The following is a 21,970-nucleotide window of genomic DNA, read 5'->3' as shown; positions in this document are numbered from 1 at the left end:
TCCATCGAGATTACATTATCTGCCCAGGGTTCAATTTAATTCATTCCAAATGATCTCTACTGTCATTATACTGATACTGGATTGTACACAGAGATGAATAGTAAAGAATTACTACACTACTGTTTTTAGTACTTAAATACTGTATCTGTACCTACTAGAGTATTATTTTTCCTTACACTTTTACTTAACTACATATTTGGATGAGAATACTTTTACTCTGCATTATGTAGCATATGTGCTGCATCATTACTGGTTACAATCATCTGCGATCTGCCTTTTGCTCTGCTGCCTACCTGCAATATGCTATTCAAGTACAAGCAGCACGTGTGTGATCAAGGTAGAGTTATTACTGACTGTAGAGAATATGTAGTCAGTGATATGAATGTGATGGGGGGTGAATGTAATGAGGTTGAATGTGATGGGATTGAAAGTGACAGGGTTGAATGTAATGAGGTTAGATGTTTTGTTGTACTTTATTAGCAGTTAAATACGCCAAATATGTGTAACTTTTATGGTTATTGTAAAGCTTCTTTATAGAATTATAATATTTTTATATCAAAACTTATTTTTTCTGAAGTTTGTTTTAGTGCTGAAAGTTAGACAACATGTGGATTTTACTCAATTCTCCTTCCATTTGTTTACTCAGTTATTATGTGTAACTGCTACAAAATCCAGCAGTTTAATCTTTTGTAAGGTTCTTCACACTTATACATCTCTCCTACAAACATGTTTCATTAGAACTAAAATGATTTTTCTTCTTTTTACCTCTGAACCTTCATTTGTACAATAAAAGTGACGGTTGCTGTGTTCTATTACTGTAATACTTTAGAGAAAATTACAGATTGCTAGGTGTTATGGTTGGGGTAGGTGTTGGATCCAAGTGCAGAGCAGATAGGAAGATTTATATAATACATATATAAAATGAATATATTTATGTATTTATTATTTAATTAAAATGGATATAGTACTATTATTGATCAGTCAGTTCTATTTATAGTTTTGAAATAATGTCGTATGAAATGTGTCACGAAGGAGACTGGAGAACAAAAACTCACTAGAAGTGTAGGAAAAAAGGCGGGAAACAGAACGAAGAAAACACTGCAAATGGTGTGTACAAACAAAAGACAGCTTTCAGCTTCAAATAAACCAAACTAAAACACAACCAAAATTCTTTTTTTTGTGGCTTTCTTTTCAGATCTCTTTGCTTTTTTTGTGAGCATTTTGCTTTTTTTAAAAAACTTATTTTCTTTTCCTCTCTGTTACTGGTCACCCCTCTACAAAGGTGCGACAGTGATGTCTGGTTTGACTGAGGTTTATATAGCGTGCTGTACAGGTGCAGCTGCTTGATGCTAATCACCGACAGGGATTCTGGGATTTGGAGTATTGAGATCCAACTCAGTCATTTCTTCCCCGTGTCTACCAGCCCCCCTGCTGGCAGTCTGTGGTGCCTTACTGCCCTTCACACTAGATGCTACGGTTGTAGCTGTATGATTTGAATGAAGTACAGGAGACGTATTGCATGCTGTTAAGTTTATTTAAATGTAATTAACAGTGAAAGACAAGTGAGGCTAAACTGCAGGATAAACAACAGCCGGGTGTCTGCATCACTCGGTTTGAACAGGTCTGGTTCTTCTTTTTCCTTTCTCAATAGCGTAGCAAAGTGGATGAGCTATGGTTTTATACTGTGGAGACAGAACAAGATCACAATTACACAGAAACAATCACAATCTGTTCACAATAAACTATTTCCATAAATTAGCTCTCCTCTAAAATCTAAAGTGTTACAAACCTGATTGCACTCAGAATGGCCGTCACCATAACGTATCTTTGTAGCGATGTGTTCACATGTGTTTGAAAATTTCCAGGTTCCACATCTTTTATACATATTTGTAATACTTCTCGCCATCTCATCCCATGATCTGGGCTTAACTACAGGGCCGTTTGTTCTATTTTCCATATAGTTGAAGACCTCATAGGGATCTCTTAGATTTCCAAAAACACAGCCATTTTCTCCTACACACACACACACACACACACACACACACACACACACACACACACATTAACAGAAATCAGAATATTTTTAAGAGAAACTCTATAGATGTAATCTTTCATTTGTTTTCTCCCAAAATTTAGAGATACAAAAACATCACCTTTGATTGATAAGATTTAACAATAATCACCACCTGTTTAGCTTTTGTTCTACTCGGGCCCCCAAGACCAATCCACATACTGCTACTCTGTGCACATGACTTCCGAACACCAGCACTATTTTACACCAGCTGCTGGATTTCCAATAATAAGAGTAGATTTTGAAATATACGACTCCAAATACAAATCAAATGCACATTATATTGCATATAGCACAGCTTTCTTCTGATTGGGAAACACAAACAATATCCTGTAAATTGTCAGTTCTAGAAACAACTTGAAAAAAACAATTTATCCATTGAATGTGGAAGATGAGCAGCTATTTAGCTAATTAGTTTAAACTTCAGTTAATTAAGTATGTTTCTCCTTTTAGTTTCTCCTTTCTTTATTTATTTTTATTTCTTTCATTATTTTATTTTTAATTGTTTTGTATTGTTATGTTTAACTTATTTAAATTTCTTTTTTCTATTTTATATTCTTTTCTACATGTTTTCTATATATTCTTCTTCTTATTATTATTAGTACTATTTTTATTATTTTTATCTATTTTTATAATTATTATTATTAATATTATTTATTGTACTATGTAAAAGTTGTTTTAGCTTGTTTTTCTATTTTATTTTATCTTCTTCTTATCTTTATTTTAATTTCTTGTCAGTTAAAGCTCAAGCTTGATTTTTTAAATCTATTTTATCTTTTATTCATTGTTATTTTTTTTTTTTTTTTTTTCATAGTTAGTAGTTTTCATTGTCAATCCCTGTTTTTGTAAACATTAGGCTACATTGAAAATGAGAGTTGACTTCAATGTACTTCCGAGTCAAAATAAAGGTTGATTGATTGACTGTTTAATGAAAAGTTAAATATATTAGAATGCCAGAGGCTGTAAAACTCTCCATAGACTATGTGCTATAATGTTCAAACTATAGAATTTAAAGTATTTTAGTTTAATTAGTTCAAAATAAAGACTAAATACAAATATGTATTTTATTTACCTGACCAAAACATTTGAAATGAAAATAACTGATGTGACAAAAACCTTAAAACATTAAATTGATTTACAATTTAGTCATAACAACTTCAAATCCTCACAGAATTTAATTAGTAACACTTTAAAATGAGGGTCACAAATAACAGTACTTGTGACAGTAATAAACATTGTTAAATATAATTAATCATAAATTGATACTAGTTAAGACATTATTAAACAGTACTATATTTTAATGCTTAGTAATATTATATATGATCATATTCATCATTTGAGACATTAATTAAATGATTCTGTAATAATTGATAATGTCTTAACTAATGTCAATTAATTATTTGAGACATTCTGTAATAAGTACTGTCAATTAATGTACCTTTATTGTAAAGTGTTCCATTTAATTTGATTTAATTCAGCGTATCCAGGCTTACAGTGTATGAGACACTGAGTGCTCAGCAAATAACAGTTTGGCTACAGCTTTCTCTACAACTTCAAACTAGACCAGTGTTGCAGCTGCTTTGTTTTTTAAACATCCATATTTAATGTTAACACAAGCCACAACCACAACCGATGACATAATATTATAACACTGTGAATTACAGATGATTTATTGTCATGTATACTGAACAGGTTGATGCACATACTTGTCATTTCAAACGTATCCTGTTCTGCTGTCTTATTAGGCAGTGCATTATTTAGCCCTTCTCCGACATACACGGCGTAATGGTTGTAGAAATAACAGTGTCCGGGATATCTGATAATATCACCTCTTTCAACCTGTAAAAAATAACAAAACAACAGTGATTATAGAAAATACAACAGAAATGTGTCCTGTAAATGCTTAACCCTTTGATGAGCAACGTACTCAAAAGTGACCCGGCTGAGATTTAATTTTCTATATATCTGCAATAAATTACTGAATTATTTAGTATTCAATGTATTCCATGAATTGACTTGTTTTGGTCATCATACATCCTTACTTTTTGTATCACTACTCCTCTAACGCATTCATTTTCTATGCCAATTAATGTATGGCTGAAGGTTTCTTTTACACAAATCTTAATTTTTTTTATTATTTACTACTTTATAAAGAAACACACAGTTCAGACATGATCCACAATTACCATTTCTCTCACCTTCATTTAAAAACTGCATTTTGTTTTTATTTGATGATCTGAAACATTTAAGAGTGACAAACATGCAAAAAAAAAATTCACATCTATATTCTAGTTTAATTAGTTCAAAATAAAGACAAAATACAAAAATATTTTGTTCACCTGATCACATAAATTGAATTACAGTTTAGGCATAACAACTTTAAATATTCAGTATTCAACGTATTCCTTGAAGTAACTTGTTTTTGGTCATTATACAGCCTTTTTTACTTCTTTTTTACTGTTTGAATAAAGGCCCTTTTTGTATCACTACTCCTCTAATGTACACATGTGTCAAACATGACCCCCTTATTAATTTTCTATGCTAACGGTTTCTTTAGCACAAATCTTAATTTTTATTATACTTTATTACTTTATAAAGAAGAAGCTTCTGTATTTCTACATCAAGTTTACACACACGCTTTAGACACGACCCACATTTACCATTTCTCACTTAATACAAATAATAAAAACCTTAACCATTAAAAATCTGCATTTTGTGTTAACTTGTGTTGTCTTTGACTAATATTTCAATTTATTTGATAATCTGAAACATTTAAGAGTGACAAACATGCAAAAAAAGAAATCAAAAAAAGAAGGGCAAACAGTTTTTCACATCACTGTAAGCTACTGATCAAAGCTATTCATTATTACTCAATATAGATTTATAAACACATTATCATGATTGTGAGTGTTTTCCAAGTAATTAAGCTTTAAATAAAGTATAACTGACCAAACTAACAATGAGATTATTAATAATAGACTTAATATTAAAATCATACCTCAACGGAGAACCCGAGAAGTGCAGAGATCAGGACTAACTTTAGAATCATCTTCACAACCACCATCTTCACTAGACCTTCACTAAAACACAAAACTAAAGACAAACAACAAAAATAACAGAAACAGATATGAAATTATTGTATTGATTAAAAAAAGCTAATATTTGAATTCACTTGAAGGTTTAGAATGGGATCATAATGGATCCACTTTTTTAAACTCTTATAATGAAAAGTGCAAATCTGTAAAACTCAGAGTGTACAGTTTATATACTGTAGTAATTTATATAAATATAGAGCCCCACTTTCTAATCAGTGTCTGTAGTAAGTGTGTAGTTACTGTAGTGTAATTACTGGTGAAGGACGCATTGTTAAAGATTTATTACAGTTGTACAGCTCAGTACAGCTCCCGTCACACAACTAACTCAGTACAGTTATTAATAGTTTTAACATTATTTTTCTCTGCAGCCCCTTATAAGGGTGCTTAGCGTGGCAGCATCCCAATCCACTAGCCAGTTCGGCGGTAGAGCATTGGGCCGCAATGGCCCGGGTTTGATTCCCCTTGGGGTAAAGGTTCAGTAATAATAATGAATGGAAGTTGAAGATTTGTGCTAAAGAAATTCTCAGCCATACATTAATTAACACAGAAAATGAATGTGGGTCATTTTAAACAACGTGTGTTAATTAGATGTAGTGATATAAAAACTATTTTCTTTTAGAAAGTATTAGTGAAAAAGTGAAATTAAAATAATGATCAGCGTTGATCACAAACAAGATATGTAAAGAAAACTTGCACTTCTAATAATAAAATAAACTGATTTCCTGCATCCCTTGTAGCCTGCATTAAATAACCTGGGAAATGAATGCAGGTCATGTTTGACCCGTGCATCTGATACACATGTGAACTTAAATTATAACATGTACAGCTGTAATTAATCTTTAACAAATTTAACAAAGGCTAATAGTGACACTTTTATGACATCATTGTTAAAGTGTAAATATACAGTTATTATATCAAATATGATTCATTCATGATCATAGCCCACAATTTAAACAAAATGAAATAGAGAAGATTCAGTTCTTCAATAGCCAGTCTTCTCCTAAATTAAAACTAAAATGATATGGTCACTAAATAATGACAAACAGAAAGAAGAGAGTTCTAGGCTTACCTGTTGAGCAGATCAGGAGCAGATGCTGAAGACTGAATTCTGAGAGGGACTTAAATACTGTTGCCCTCTGACCAATCTAAGAACATTCATCACATCTAAGAGGATATTTCCACTGGAGTCAATGAGCTTCAGTTTTACATTGACCAGTGTTTTGCATAATTACAGATATGAAGACTGAATTCCATAACAGTAGTGAAGATAATCTCATGCTGTGGTCACATTTGCACACAGAGTGCACGATACTATGTGTGCAGACTTCCTATCACAGGTGATATGGGTTCCTCATGCAAAACGTCCTAACAAATACCAGTTACAGATGCAAAACATGAGTTTTATTGTTACTATGAAGGTCCCGGGACAGTTATTGACTGTTTGTAAAACATTTACTGCTCAGTAGGTGTGCAGTACATACAGTAATTTACTATTCTATACTACTGCAGAACTGTAGAACCCTGTGGTGCAAAGTAGAAATTAAAGACTATTAAGGCTTTTTTAAATGCACTTTAATATGAAAAATAATTAAAATGTTAAGGAATAAAGGCCAAGTTTTAAGGAAAACCACAGACTGTTGTACAAATTCAAACACTTTACTTTTTTTTACATGTATAAAAGCTTTGTTGTTGTTTTAAGTTGTGAGAAGTATGTACTATAAGTTAACCATTCTTTAAGATCAACTTCAGGTCAATGACATGCTTTACATAGTTCCCAACAGCTTTAAATAAGAACCACTGTTAGTTTCTTACTGCCAACAGGTGTGGCAGATATCTAAAAAATACATTTAATGTTCAGTATATGTGCATAAATAAGAGAAAACACATACAAAACTCCATATTTAATAGGGGTTTCACGATTTCGATATTTCATCGAAATCGATCAAGATTTTGTCATGGTCTGGAGCCTCGGATTCAAAAAAAAGAATTGACAATCCCTCCCTCTAAGTTATGCAAGCGAGCACTACGCAAATGGTGCAGCACGCTATGAAAATGGCGCAGCACACTGTAGCCGACGCCGGGAAAGCAGCCCTTTCTCCAGAGAATGTGGAGATTCTCATCTTCTTAAAGAAAAACTTGAAAATGTAAAAATAACAGTCGTTTTGTCTAGCCTCAAATATGTTAATAGTTTTGGTACCGTAAGGAGCATTTTTCTCTCAGATAAAGTTAATAATATATCTTTATTAAAAAAAAGTCTTAAAGTCTTATTTTTCATGTTTAACTGTTATAGTAGGATAGAGTTCAGTTTGTTAGGGCTCTAATTTTTCTATTATTTTGTACATGACTGTTCCTGTATTTTTTTGGTAATTATTTTGTTATGTTGCACATTGCTGTTTTAATAGTGCACACTGCTGTTACCAAAAAAAGCCAGTAGATGGCATTACATATATCTTAATTAAATTATTTAAATTTGACCATTAGTGCCTAATGTGGTGTATTACAGATCACATTGCATCACTTATATCAAGCCCACCTTTTGAAATAAGATATTGTAAATTTGATGAATCAAACCAATGACTGACCATAGACTAATCTAAAACTGGCATAGGCCTCTCTGCTGTAAAAAAAAAATAAAGAAAATCGAGAATCGGATCGAATCGAATCGTGACCCTAAAATCGGAAATAAAATCGAATCAAGGATTTAGAGAATCGTGACACCCTTAGTAATTAACATCTAAATTATATATTTTGTTTCCTGTAGTTGCAGATCAGACCTACACCAGCTCAGGAGGAATTTTGGACCTTTTCTCTTCACAAAACTGTTTCAGTTCAGCAATATTCTTGGTATATCTGGTGTGAATCGCTCTCTTGAGGTCATGAGGCCACGGTATCTCAATTGGGTTGAGGTCAGGACTCTCCAGTAGGGGTATTTTCTTCTGTTGAAGCCATTCGATTGTTGATTTACTTCTATGTTTTGGGTCGTTGTCCTGTTGCATCATCCATCCTCTGTTGAGCTTTAGTTGGTGAACAGATGGTCTTAAGTTTTCCTGCAAAATGTCTTGGTAAACTTGGGAATTCATTTTTCCGTTGATGATGGCAATCCGTCCAGACCCTGAGGCAGCAAATCAGCCCCAAACCATGATGCACCTCCACCATATTTCACAGTTGAGTTAATTGGTTTTGTTTATCCACACATAGCATTGTGTGATCTTCCAAACAACTTAATTTTGGTTTCATCTGTCCACAGTATATGTTGCCAGTAGTGCAGGTGCTCTTTTGCACACTTCAAATGTGCAGCAATGTTTTATTTTTTTGGACAGCAGTGGCTTCCTCCATGGTGTCCTCCCATGATCTCTATTCTTGTTTAAAGTTTTCCTTATTGTAGATTTGTCAAAAAAATGTTAGCATGTGCCAGAGATTTCGGTAAGTCTTTAGCTGACACACTTGTAGACCGTCTGTCTTACTGTGGACACATGAACATCAAGGCTTTTACAGATATTTTTGTAACCCTTTCCAGCTTCATGTCAACAGGGTTCACATCAAGCAATGCTTCTTAAGAACAGCAAACTCAAAACTGGTGTGTGTTTTCTATAGGACAGGGCAGCTTTAAGCAACACATCCAATATCCTCCCATTGATTAGACTTCAGGTTGGCTGACTCCTGGCTCCAATTAGCTTTTAGAAAAGTCATAAGCCTAGGGGTTCACATATTTTTTCCACGCTGCACTGTGAATGTTAACATGTTGTGTTCAATAAAACCATGCAAACATATATTTGTGTGTGGTATTACTGTGTTTGTCTATTGTTGTGACTAGATGAAGATCAGAACACATTTATTGACCAATTTACGCAGAAATCCAAGTCATCCCAAAGGGTTTACTTACTTTTTCTTGCAACTGTATACATGACAGAATTCATTCACTATATAGTGCTCTCTCTTTCTCTCTCTCTCTCTCTTATGATATGTATATACATATATAGACCGTTACCATTCAAAATTAATATTTAAATGAACACTACATAAGTATAACAAGTATTTTAGGTTAGTCTTGATATAAAGCTGATAAAGTTCTTCAGGAATGGTGTTGCTCTGTCACGCTGGCCAGACACTCGCAGATACAAAACACAGAGTTTATTTGAGGGATTAGGCTTCAAGGAACAGTGAGGGACAGGCAAGGTCGACAACAAAATGGCAGCATACACAAACAACATACCAAGGGTAGTCAGGCGGTCCAGGGTCATACACAGTTAAATCCAAAGTACAGAGGAGAAGGCAAAAACGAAGTAAAAAACAAAACGGATGGCAACAGGCAATCAATACAACGGGCAAGGCAAAAGTCCAGGTCGGAAAAAAAAGTCAATACACAATGAGGTGTCAATACTAAGTGAGGGGTATATATACACATGTGACCAGGTGGAAACAATTAGTTTCCACCTGGAAACAATTAAACAACTCAGTGGGTTGTCTCCCTGCTGCTGCAGATTGTATTATAGGGGAAGGGAGAGCGGACCAAGCCCAAGGCGCCGTTCATGTTTGGACGTGGTTCTCCAGGAGGCCATGAGAACTTCAGCCGCTGGATCAGAGAGGAGAAGAAGATAAAGAGCTCTGTCCTTGCCAGACTCTCACCCAGACACACCCTCGGACCTGCAGTAAAAAACACACACACAGTAATGAGTTTATACATACTTCCTAAATTAGTTTGTAGTTCATAAGAACTTCATAAGAATCTTGTCTCAGCAATCAGCAGACATAGAGTCCTCTAAGCAGCTGCCCAGAACTATGCACATTAAAATATGATGTCCAAGAGATCTTGATTTAATCTAATCTAATGTAATCTAAAAATCTAATACACAGCCAAAATAGCTCATTTATTCTTTCTAGTAGCAATTTTAGCAACATGCTACATTCAAACTAATGGGGACAAGCAACCCTGGATGAACTTGTACAGAATATGTGCACCAAAACAGTCAAAAATATCACTAAGAGAGTTTACTCAATTATGTGCTCTTAGGGTTAAAGCTTTATCTTGTAACCTTGAGTGATTGGCCTGTACTACGCTGCTTAGCCTTTTAGCTAGCCTAGCTATCTTGCGTAAGACAAGCTGGCTGGCTATGAGTCAAGAAACTGTGAAACTGTCACATGTAGGGCCCTATAATACACCCTGCTCAAAGTGCGTCACAATGGCCATTGCTATCTTACACCCCTCCCACAGTCTATTTTCAGGCCTTGCACTGGTGTCATTTAACTGGCAATAGCAGTGCTTGTGAATATATCTACGCAGCGAGATGTGTCTGTCTTGAAATAAGGTGTGTTTAGGTAATTTTTTGGCGTATTGCTATCTTGGCAACGAAAAACTTAGGTGTGTCATTGACTGAATTCAACCTAGACAGACACCAGACAGAACAGTCAGAAGTTCATTGCTATCTTGGCAAAGAATTGTCAATACAGATGCGACCCTAATACACATACACATGTACACCCCTGCTTGTTAAGCACACATGCAGCAGTGCAAAACCTCATAGCACGTGCCAGCTGGCAGCTATGCAAACGTTTACATCAACAATAAAAAGAATGCAGAATAAAATAACATTATTCTACATCATTACGTCAGTGTCATTTCTTAGTGTTTGCTAATTGTTGAATGGAATGGAATGGTAAATGATATTCGCTAATTGGTTGAGCAATTGCGTCAATATCCAAAAAACGATTCCCGTAAATGACCTGCTCATCTGCTGAAAAGCGTTGGACATGTCCAGGTAGCTGAGCCCCTGAAATAGCAATCCGCCAAAGTCAAGAGAGCACCTGGCTCTTAAAGGGAAAGGCAAGTGACACACTGATTGGTTTATTTCATGTTGCGGCCAAAACACACCCATGATTATTTAAGAGTATTAGTACATGCACAGTTCGGTTGCCTGGGAGGGAGGATGAGTGTAAATCCAACCCTCAAACAACACTGCTTGGTCTATTGAGCACAAGGTGAGACCAATCAGAATCTGTGTCACTCGCTCTGCATCTGCACTGAGCTGCAACTCATAGTGTAAAAAACATTCCACAGGGTTAAGAAAATGTTAAGAGGTCAAATTAATTGAGGAGGATTTAAACAATTAAATATTAGAAATCATTGTGCACCTTATGTACTGAAAATAAATAAGTAAAATAAACTAATTCAACCAATATTTTGTAAAAAAAGAAAAAAAAAGAAAAAGAAAATAGTAACTACACTAAACAGCTGAGACACAGTAATAAAATAACGTAACATCTACCTAACATTTCTTAGTACATAACACAAAACATCAATATTTCCTATTGGTTCCGGAAATAATTTATTTGCATGATGTGTGTGTGTGTTTGTCCAACGTTCACTTGTCATCAGTGTGGAGTCCTGCCCACCAGTGCTACCTTAATGTAATGTTTACCTGCCTGGGCACAGTGTTATAGGTCATAAGAGCAAGTTACTGTTTACTTTACTACAAAGTGTGACTTAAAGCTGGTTTTAAGACTACACACAGATGAATTATTCACAAAAATGAATAACGCCTGGAATAATGAGAGAAGATGTATCCTTGTTTACGCACTGCAGACACTCACCCATAGAAAATGGCAGGAAGAAGTCATTTTTACAGAACTGTCCTTTCTCATCTAGGAAGTTCTCCGGGTTAAACACATCTGGATACTTCCAGTAGTTTCTATTACTCATGATGGCTGTAAAATTGGCCAAAACCTGTGTTCCCTGCCATGAGACACAAAAAACACAGTAAATCATTCCCACACAATTAGTCAGTCAATGAATCTACATGTATAACTCCTCTATTTCTCCATCAGTACCGCTGGGATGTGGTATCCATGCAGCTGTGTTGGTTGTGTGGTCTCATGGCCTACGCCAAGAGGAACGATGTTGGAACAGCGCAGGATCTCGTGAACAGTGGCGTGAGTGTAGGGGAGCTGTGCACGATCATCCATGCAGGGAGAGCGGTCAAAACCCAGCACCCGAACTATCTCGTTGTGACAGCGCTCTGAGACGTGGTAAATCGGGAACACAAACATAGGAGAACATGATATTATAGTTAAAGCATTAACAGAAATCAGTTGTACAGGGTGCTTTCACTGAGTCATTTCCACAGGTGGTCAAATGGAAAAGGTATTCCAAGTGTATCACAGCTATTTCAGTGGTGTGCAGTGAGGCCCTTCTAACCCTACAGAGAAGGGGTGACAATAAGTGCATGTAAAACATTACATAATATTTAATCAGGAAATATTTATTATAGTTATCGCAAATTGTAAACATATATTTTATAAATTAACAAAAATAAAAAAGCAACTAATTTAAAGCATTATTCTGCGTTTTTCAGTAGCTAGAGGACTCTTATCTGGCTGTTCTAACCAATCAAAGCTTTTAAAAATGGCTTCTGCCCTGCTTGTGTCTGCGTGGACCCTTCTCGTGATTTTGAGAAGGGTGTAGTAATGAGTATATTAGCAAAGTCGTAGGACGATCTAACCAATCAGATTCATGATTTTCACTGTGAGGGCGGGGCCATGGCTGTCTAACCCCTTCTCAGAGCTCTGATGAAGGGGCTACGCATTGGTTAGTCATAAAATGCTGGCTTATAGTTAGCTAACTATCATGGATTTGCGACTGCAAATGAGACAAATATTGTGTCGTATCTAATTAAAAAGACTTTTTAAAGGCTGTTCTTCAATGTGAAACTAATTCACAATAATAGGCCATCTGACTGGTGAGTTTTTGGGTGTACTTAATGTTTTGGCTGCCCTGGAAAACTGTAGAAGTGATCTTGAACGATTGTATTTGTAGTCAAATTAAGCATTGATTTTTGTGATCTACTGTACATGGTACTTTTGTAGTTTGTAGTTGTATTTGTGGGCTGTTGATGTGTATTAAGTTCATATATCTAAGTCAAGAAGAGAATACTGTATGTAGTTATTGTAATATTCATCTATGTGTAGGTCGGCGGGGGTGGGGTGTTGCAGAAGGGATAGTACTGTTCTAGAATGTTTTCGCCATCATACATACTGTTCTACAGCGTCTTCTTCAACATTCACTGTGCTGGTATAACTTCAAATGAGAGACTTGAGGCACATTACATGGTTCTAACACCCCCTAATGGCTTAGAAACAGCATAGCCTCAATGCAAACTGGTTTAGCTGTTAACTGCCCATTCAGCAGTGCAGTCAGTCATTGTTTTCCCTTGGTGAAATCTTGGCCCACATAGGCCTGTAAGTTGCTAATTTTTATGTTTTAATTATATTGTTTTGGTGAGTTGAATATATCTTGTTTTTAGTTAGTTTGATAGACCAAACAAGCTGTTAAATATTTGAAATCTAAGCTAACTGTATTAGCATGTATGCTAGTGTGTTTACATGGAGGTAACTAGCTCTGAAAAAATGTAGATAGAGCTGTGTGTACATGTATCTGAGATTAGTTAATAATGTTAATATTGTAGTAACTATCTCAGTAATGTTAGACTGCAACCAATGTATATTTGGTGGTTTAGAAACTGATATTTTCCCTTGTTTATTTCAGTTTTACAAAGAGATAAGAGAGAAGAAATAAAGACTTTGAGTTTGAACTCTCTACTGTATGCTGTCTGTCTAACTGGATAGCTCTAGCCAGTTTCACGTTCAGTTGGGACAGAACATTCACAATATTTTAAAATATTACCTGAGCTGTTTATACTGTTCTAGAATGTTTTCATAAAAATACAGACCATTCTACAATGTTTTTCTTATCAATTAAACTGTTCTAGAATTTTCTTTTTACTGTTGTCACTGGTCTAGAAGGTTTTCCGAACCATTTACGCAATTCTACAATATTTTCCCACCATTAACAATGTTTTAAAATTATTTCTTGACATTTACACTGCTCTAAAGGGTCTTCTCCACCAAAAAAAACTGTTCTGTAATGTTCTCTTTACCGTTTACACTGTACAGTGAATATTCATCACTCTTCAATTATAATATTTACCTCACTGAATGGTCATTGGGGATCTGTAACAGTACCTTGTACATCAGGGTGGTCCATTATGTAAATGATGCCCCATCTAAGAGTGGAAGCTGTGGTGTCGGTCCCGGCGAGAAAAAGGTCAGCAGTGGATATAATCATGTTCTCTTCATGGAATGTAGATTCTTCCATTGCCTCTTGCTGCTCAAAACAAACGTGGATAATTTTGTAGAATTTCAATAAGGAATTTCCATTTGTATAGGAAAATAAAAATTTCTATTTAGAATTTCAGTGGAAATATTTTATTCTTATTTTTTATTTAGAATTTATTTTATCTGAGACATAAGAGATTTTTTTTTTTTATCAGAGGATCCTATTTTAGCGATCTATAGCTTAAAATGTGCAAAAGGCATGAACTAATTCTCTTATGGGTGTGTGTTGGGTGTAGTGTGAAATAAACCAATCAGCGTTTCACTTGCCATTCCCTTTAAGAGGCAGGTGCACTCTGACTTTGGCGCCTTCTTATCTTAACAGCTCTGCACTTTGCACGTCTCAACAGAGGATACTGACCTAAGCACTCGCTCTGTGAAGGTACGCCAGCAGCTCATTTTTATTGTTAAGCTAAAAGTCAGGTTTGTGATCTGCAGTGATTTCGCGTGTGTGTGTGTGTGTGATGAGTGGAGGTGTACACCTATAGAAATAACTTTTGACTATCGTGTAGCATAATTTCTCTGCTTTTGATTTCTGGTCAATTTTTGTCCTGATGTTTTCACCTTGGTCATCTCCACCAGGTAGGCATCAATGAAGTCCCGCAGGTTTTCTGGGTCCAGAGTCTTCCTGTGTTCCTCTACAACCTCACGAATGAAGCCTTTCAGAGAATTGGCATTTCTCAAGACCTTCTGGTGAGGCCCCGGAAAGTGTTTTATAAAGGGAACCAAGTTGAAAACCTGTAGGACAAACCAAAAGAATTCCACATTTCTAGTTAATTCAACAGAAATTCTCCAAAACTAATACAATGAAAGTTAATCTATTGATAATTAAAAGTTATGTTCTTTTATTCTATAAAGGTGTCATATTTTGAAGATATGAAGTCCATGAAAAGTCTAGTCAACATTATATTGAATAGCTAAATGTTGGTTGTTACCTGTCCTATCATTGATCCAGCAAATCGAATGTTCTCAGTTCGAGTTTCAGCAGATGAGCGAAGCGCTTGTCTTCATAATCATAGCGGTCTCCAAAGACGATGGAGCAGATGATGTTGGAGACTGAGTTCATAATAGGATGGATAGGAAAAAAAGCCTTCCCTTCAAGACAAGTGAAAAAGGAAAAGACTGGATTAGAAAGTATACGATGGACAGAGCACTTTGTGACAAGTGAGAGATAACCAACACAAAAAGCATTTTTTCTGTCATTTTATAAGTAGAGTACCAGTGAAAAGCTGTCATCTAAGCAGGAGGTACTACGTTGAATAATCTAAAATAGAAAACGTATTCCGGTTTGTTTAACACCTTTTTGTTTACTAAATTGTGTCATATGTTTGAATGACTAGTATTAGTGTACAATGCAGAAAAAAACACTGAATTTGATGTGTGTCTAAACTATTGACTGGTACTGTACATTTCATAGGGTGGAGAGGAGTTTACTGTGTAGTTTCAATGTTTTAAAACAATTTTCACTTGATAATATTTTGTCTCAGTAGCTAGCTAGCTAATTTTCCTGTTCCACCTTAAATGATGGAACTGATGGTAGAGGCTAAGGGATTTAAGGAACGAAAAATAAAATAAAAGCTAATAAATGCTAATTTAATTGCTGCAGCACATGCCCCCTTTCTGTTCTGAATGTTACTAGTTAACCAGCAGCTATCAGACGAGCACTATGGACTGATTAGCCAAGCTGGGCAGATTTAAAGGCTGCCTCAGCCGTCACACGAGAGAGGACTGACTTCTTATTTCTCCAGTTTTGGGGTTAACTTTGTGGTGGAGGGCAAAATTATGTTAATTAAAACAAATTGTCTGGAGTTCACTTAAAGGAGAACTCCGGTGTAAAATGGACTTTTGGTGTAGTACAACATGATAAAAAGTACTTATATTTGATGAATAGCACACCTATGTTCTCCCACAGTGTTCCGAGATCCAGTAATTTTAACAGTTTGTCCAAACACCCTTCAGACTGGGTGACATGGGGCATAATTTGCCCCGATAAGCGTTTCCAACGTTATCAAGCTTAAAGTAGCTCCACACCTCTTTGCTAGAATCCGGAGAGCCCTGACATTTAAAACGAAGCAATAATAACTTAAAAAGTGCACAAGAACCTTATTAAAAACACTGTTTACATCCCATAATGCTAGCTTCTATGTCATTATCAGTACCATGGAAAAAGCAATTTATCGGGGCACATTATGCTGTTAAAATTTCTGTATCTCGGAACACTGTGGGAGAACAAAGGTGTGCTATTCATCAAAGGTAAGAACTTTTTATCATGTTTTACTAAACCACCTAACTTACTGACAGACCACAGTAGGCACGACTTTATCCCCAGGGACGTGTCACAATAGCTTATCTTCAACTACATTATATTACATTACATTTGGCAGATGTAGTTTTGAGGTTTTCACATCAGCAAGGATCTGACCTGGACAGAACACACCACACGGGTGGTGAAGAAGTCACAACAATGCCTGTACTTCCTCAGACGGCTGAGGAGGTTTGGTCTGAATCCCAGCATCCTCAGGACTTTCTACACCTGCACTGTGGAAAGCATTCTGACTGGCAGCATCACCACCTGGTATGGGAACTGTACTGCTCTGGAGAGGAAATCCCTGCAGAGTATATCACTGGGTTTCAGCTCCCAAACCTTTTGAATTCATACACCAACCGCTGCCTGAGGAAATCCAGAAGGATTATGAAGGACCCGTCCCATCCAAACCACTCCCTGTTCTCACAGCTGCCGAGTGGAATGAGACTCAGAAGCTTGAAGAACAGAACCAGCCGGTTCCAGGACAGCTTCTTCCCCCAGGCGACCAGGCTGTGGAACAGCCAGTAGAACAGTGTTCTCCCCAACCCACTCCACTGACACCCATACAACTCTGCACCGTGCACTTTACTTTACACTGCATCTATCAGACTTTCCCATATTATACAGCGTTCTGCCTCTTGTACTTCCCACTTAACTCATTCCTTACCCGCACTTACTCATAGTTAATCTGTCACCTACTGGACTATTTCCTCACTTCCACACACACACACACACACACACACACACTCTTGATATCTGCATATCTACATCTGTGCAATATTTGTCTATAGTGTAAGTTATTATGTGTATTGTTATTGAGTGTATTGTGTATAGTGTTTATACCGTAAAGCTATCTGTATGTCTTATTTTATATTATATTTTATTTTATTATTCTTCTTGTAAATATTATTCTCTATACATTGGTGGGAATCTGCACCCAAGTTTTTCACTCACATGTACACCTGTACTCTGTGATGTGACAATAAAAATCTTGAATCTTGAATGCTTTTGTACAAAGCGTCAATAATATATAGTAATAGAAGTTCAATGTTAAACTACCTTCATGCTTTAGCATCTCTTCAACAAGGTATCGTGCCTCCTCAGTCACACGCTCCTCCACACTTTTCTTCCCCAGACCAAAATCACGCAGAGTGTGCAGAGCAAACCGGCGCTGCTGTCTCCAAGCATTACCATAAGTGACCATTATGATACCTGAGAAAAGAAGAAAAAGATGTTTTTTGCCCGATTATGGATTTCTTTTGTTTTTGGATTTTTGACACACTTACATTTTCTTTAATATCAGACAAAAATAACCTGAGTAAATATAAAAATCAGTAATTAAATGATTTTAATCACGCACCATGTGGCCTCGGTTGCTTGGTCCTGCCGCTTTGCGCTCTATAACATCCGAAAAATTAGACCGTTCTTGACGCAACAGGCCACCCAACTCCTGGTGCAAGCGGTCGTCATCTCACGCCTCGACTACTGCAACGCCCTGCTAACTGGCCTCCCGGCCTGTGTAGTAAAACCACTCCAGATGATCCAGAACACAGCAGCACGTCTGGTCTTCAACCAGCCAAAACGGGCACATGTCACCCCGCTGCTCATTGAGCTCCATTGGCTACCAGTTGATGCTCGCATCAAATTCAAAGCTCTTACAATCGCCTACAAGGTGATGACAGAACAGGCTCCTTCCTACCTGCACTCGCTCCTGAAGGCTTACGCTACCTCCCGGCCGCTGCGCTCCTCCAGTGAACGTCGCCTCGCTTTGCCAAAAACTCACACAAAGCAATCCAGACTGTTCTCATACAGAGTTCCCCAATGGTGGAACAAACTACCTTCCACTACCAGATCAGGAGAATCTCTCGCTATCTTTAAGAAACTCCTGAAGACAGAGCTCTTCAAAGAGCTCTTACTCTCCTAACACCTCTAACACACTAACTACTTCTAACCTCATTTCCTTCTTCCTCTCCTTCACTCCTCTATCCTATTATTCCCCTTTGTCCTCCTTTTATCCCTATCCAAAGATGTTTTACCTTGAAACTTATTTTACATTGTACTTGACTATTGTAAGTCGCTTTGGACAAAAGCGTCTGCCAAATGTAATGTAATGTAATGTAATGTAATGTAATTTTAGGAATTAGCTATTATTAACCATATGAGTTAAGCTGAGTTCAATTTCACAACAAGGCCTGATTACTGCCAGACCTGTAGAATCAAGAAAGAAGCAGCTAAAAGATCTCAAAAAGCATCACATTATGTCCTGATTTGAAGAAATTCAAATTCAAAACAAAATAGGGCATTTGTACAGTTGCAGGAAAAGTATGTGAAAGTGTGTTAAATGTGTTCTAATCTTTATCTAAGTCACAACAATAGACAGTACACAATACACAGTCTGCTTAAACTAGAACCACACAAAAAATTATATGTTTGCATGGTTTTATTGAACACAACATGTTAACATTCACAGTGGGGGGGGGGGGGGGGGTATGTGAACCCCTAGGCTAATGACTTTTCTACGAGCTATTAGAGCCAGGATGTGATGAGATTGGATGTGTTGGTTAAAGCTGCCCTGCCCTAAAAAAACACAGCAGTTTAGAATTTGCTGTGTTTAAGAAGCGTTGTGTTGATGTGAATCATGCTTCACACAAAAGAGCTCTCAATAAACCTACGTTCAAGAATTGTTGGCTTGCATGAAGCTGGAAAGCGTTACTAAAGTATCTCTAAAAGTCTTGATGTTCCTGTGTCCAGTCCCTGCACTGTGAATGTTAAAATGTTGTGTTCAATAAAACCATGCAAACATATACTTTATGTTTATTGTGTGGTATTAGTTTAAGCAGACTGTGTTTGTCTATTGTTGTGACTTAGATGAAGATCTGAACACATTTAAGGACCAATTTATGCAGAAATCCAAGTAATCCCAAAGGGTTCACATAATTTTTTTGCAACTGAACTTTTAAACAGCACTGTAAGTATGATATGACAGAATGGTAGAGACTAAAGACTGCAGATTGTTTATAGTAAAAGAAGATACTGATTCATTTGTTACTGACCCAAACCCTCAGTGATCCAGTCTATTATTGGCACTCTTGGTCTTCCAGAAAACACAGATCCATTATGAACAAAAGCCTCCTTTACAATCTCCATCTTATTCAGCACAATCATTGGTCTCCCACCCAGGTACAGACATAGTTCTCCAACTGAAAGAGACATAAAATATTTATACTGGGATGGAAAGGTGTAGCATCTGATGCAACAGCTTTAGTATCAAGTTTGTTCATTAAGCAAATTCTGTAATCTTGAAACAACACCACACTGAACTGATTCAATACTTCATAGGTTCATTATTGGAAAGCTTTTTTATAATTATCAATTTTTTGTTTGTTTGTTTTGATCATTTATCATATTTATAACTACACAGAAATCATATTTTCTAAGCTTAATCATTTTTATTTTTCAAACATTTTATTTCCTTGTATGACTTTGGTCAAAGGTTTTACCACATCTGGGTTGTCAGCTTATTAAGTATGGACACAATATGAGAAATATTAAGTATTATTAATATTATTCATTGCTGAATCTGCAGTCCATTGAAAATAAAAGTTACTTTGTAACTTCAATCCAAAACCTAATCCTGTTAGAATTAGAGAGAGAGAGAGATCTCTGACTGGGTTGGAGCTGGAAGTCTGAACCGGAGTGTTACTGCTGGACACAGTAAGAGCGTGCGGTTCAATCATTCAGGCAGAAAACTATCAGTACGTCGGACGGGGGCGGGGCAGATTACAGCGGAAGTAGGGGTCAAACTTGGTGCCTTAATTAACTTGCGTTAAAAAACAGTAATGCATTACTGATTTCAAATTAACAGCGCGCTTTAACGTTGACAGTCCTATCAAAAACCCAATCCTTACTATCTACCTGGCCCAAATCCTAACCTTAAACATGAAATAAAAAATAACCTCAGCCTAATTCATCAGCCCATCATCCTGGGCCTGGTCCAAAACTCCACCTTAACACAAACCTAATCCTAACCCTCATTTTGGCCCAATAAATGCCAAATAAAAAAAAAAAGTTCTAACAGAGTTTTAAACAGTACTGTATGTTCAGCTTAGAAGATTTTAGCAGTCTTATTAGTACTAAACCAAGGCATGAAGCATGCATGACATGCATTCTTGGAAGGGTATCTGGCAGCGTTCCAGTGGAACACGTGACAAGAGTCGTGCAAACTTACAGCAAGAGTAAACATGCCCTTATAGGAAGAAGCTGTTTTCCTGACATGCATATCATCGCTGTCCAGTGGAAAAAACAAGTATCTCAGTTTTTGTAGGGTTTTAGTTTGCTACATAATTTAAACACAATAGAAATTCTCCAAAATTACCTGTAATAAATGATTATTATTGAATTCCATTAAAAGTAAAGATGGTTGGAGGATGGATGGATGGATGTTTTTCATTGGACAGCAACAATATACAGTTATATACATAGAAAAACAGGAAACTGACCGATCTGACGAGGGCCATTGGGTCCTTTAATAGCTGCATGGTGTTTCCCACAAAGGGTAGAGGTTTGGGTCCGGGGGGAAAGCGTCTCCTGGAGGAGTTTAACCTGAAAATCTCAAGCAGAATTAGAGAGAAAAGACCTCCCAGCAGGGCCAAGCCCACAGACGTCCAGTCCAGATATCTCAGTACAGACTCCATTCTGAGAGAAGTGCTGGAGAGTTCAGCAGTTCAGAGCTTTATACAGGAAAACAGGTAGAGGGAGGAGGGGGAAGAGAGAGAGAGAGAGAGAGAGAGAGAGAGAGAGAGAGGTCGCCTCGCTTTAAAAACGTGACGGACAAGTTTCTAGGAATTCAGACACACACACACACACACACACACACACACACACACACACACACACACACAGAAAAAGAAAAGGTCTGAAGAGAAGGTTCAGTTTAATGAAACATTACAAGCAATAAAAGTAACTGAGGAATGCTGCAGCTTTTAAAGATGAAAGCTCCTGTCAATGTTCAGAATTTTACATTGTTTTAACATATAGAGTGTAATTAGTGTAATAGTAAAGGAGGGTGTGGTTTCTTGAGCTGCTTCCTGTAATTAGGCAGAGGTTAATCTATAGCCAACAGCATGAAATCCCTGTACGATACTCTGCTACAGTTGCAAGAAAAAGTATGTGAACCCTTTTGGATGACTTGGATTTCTGCATAAATTGCTCATTAAATGTGTTCTGCATCTAAGTCATAACAATAGTCAAACACAGTCTGCTTAAATTAATACCACACAAATAATTATATGTTTGCATGGTTTTATTGAACACAACATGTTAACATTTACAGTG

The 21,970-nt window shown here is 36.6% G+C and overlaps 1 pseudogene; it reads right to left on the bottom strand.

Annotated features, from left to right (window-relative positions):
* Positions 1-9,282: 9,282 nt before the first annotated feature.
* LOC125780538 (cytochrome P450 2B4-like) lies at positions 9,283-21,368 on the bottom strand (annotated as a pseudogene).
* Between the last annotated feature and the right edge of the window lie 602 nt (positions 21,369-21,970).

Source organism: Astyanax mexicanus, chromosome 13 (assembly GCF_023375975.1).
Source record: "Astyanax mexicanus isolate ESR-SI-001 chromosome 13, AstMex3_surface, whole genome shotgun sequence".
Classification (NCBI taxonomy): domain Eukaryota; kingdom Metazoa; phylum Chordata; class Actinopteri; order Characiformes; family Acestrorhamphidae; genus Astyanax; species Astyanax mexicanus.
This window is presented reverse-complemented; position numbering and strand designations above follow the sequence as displayed.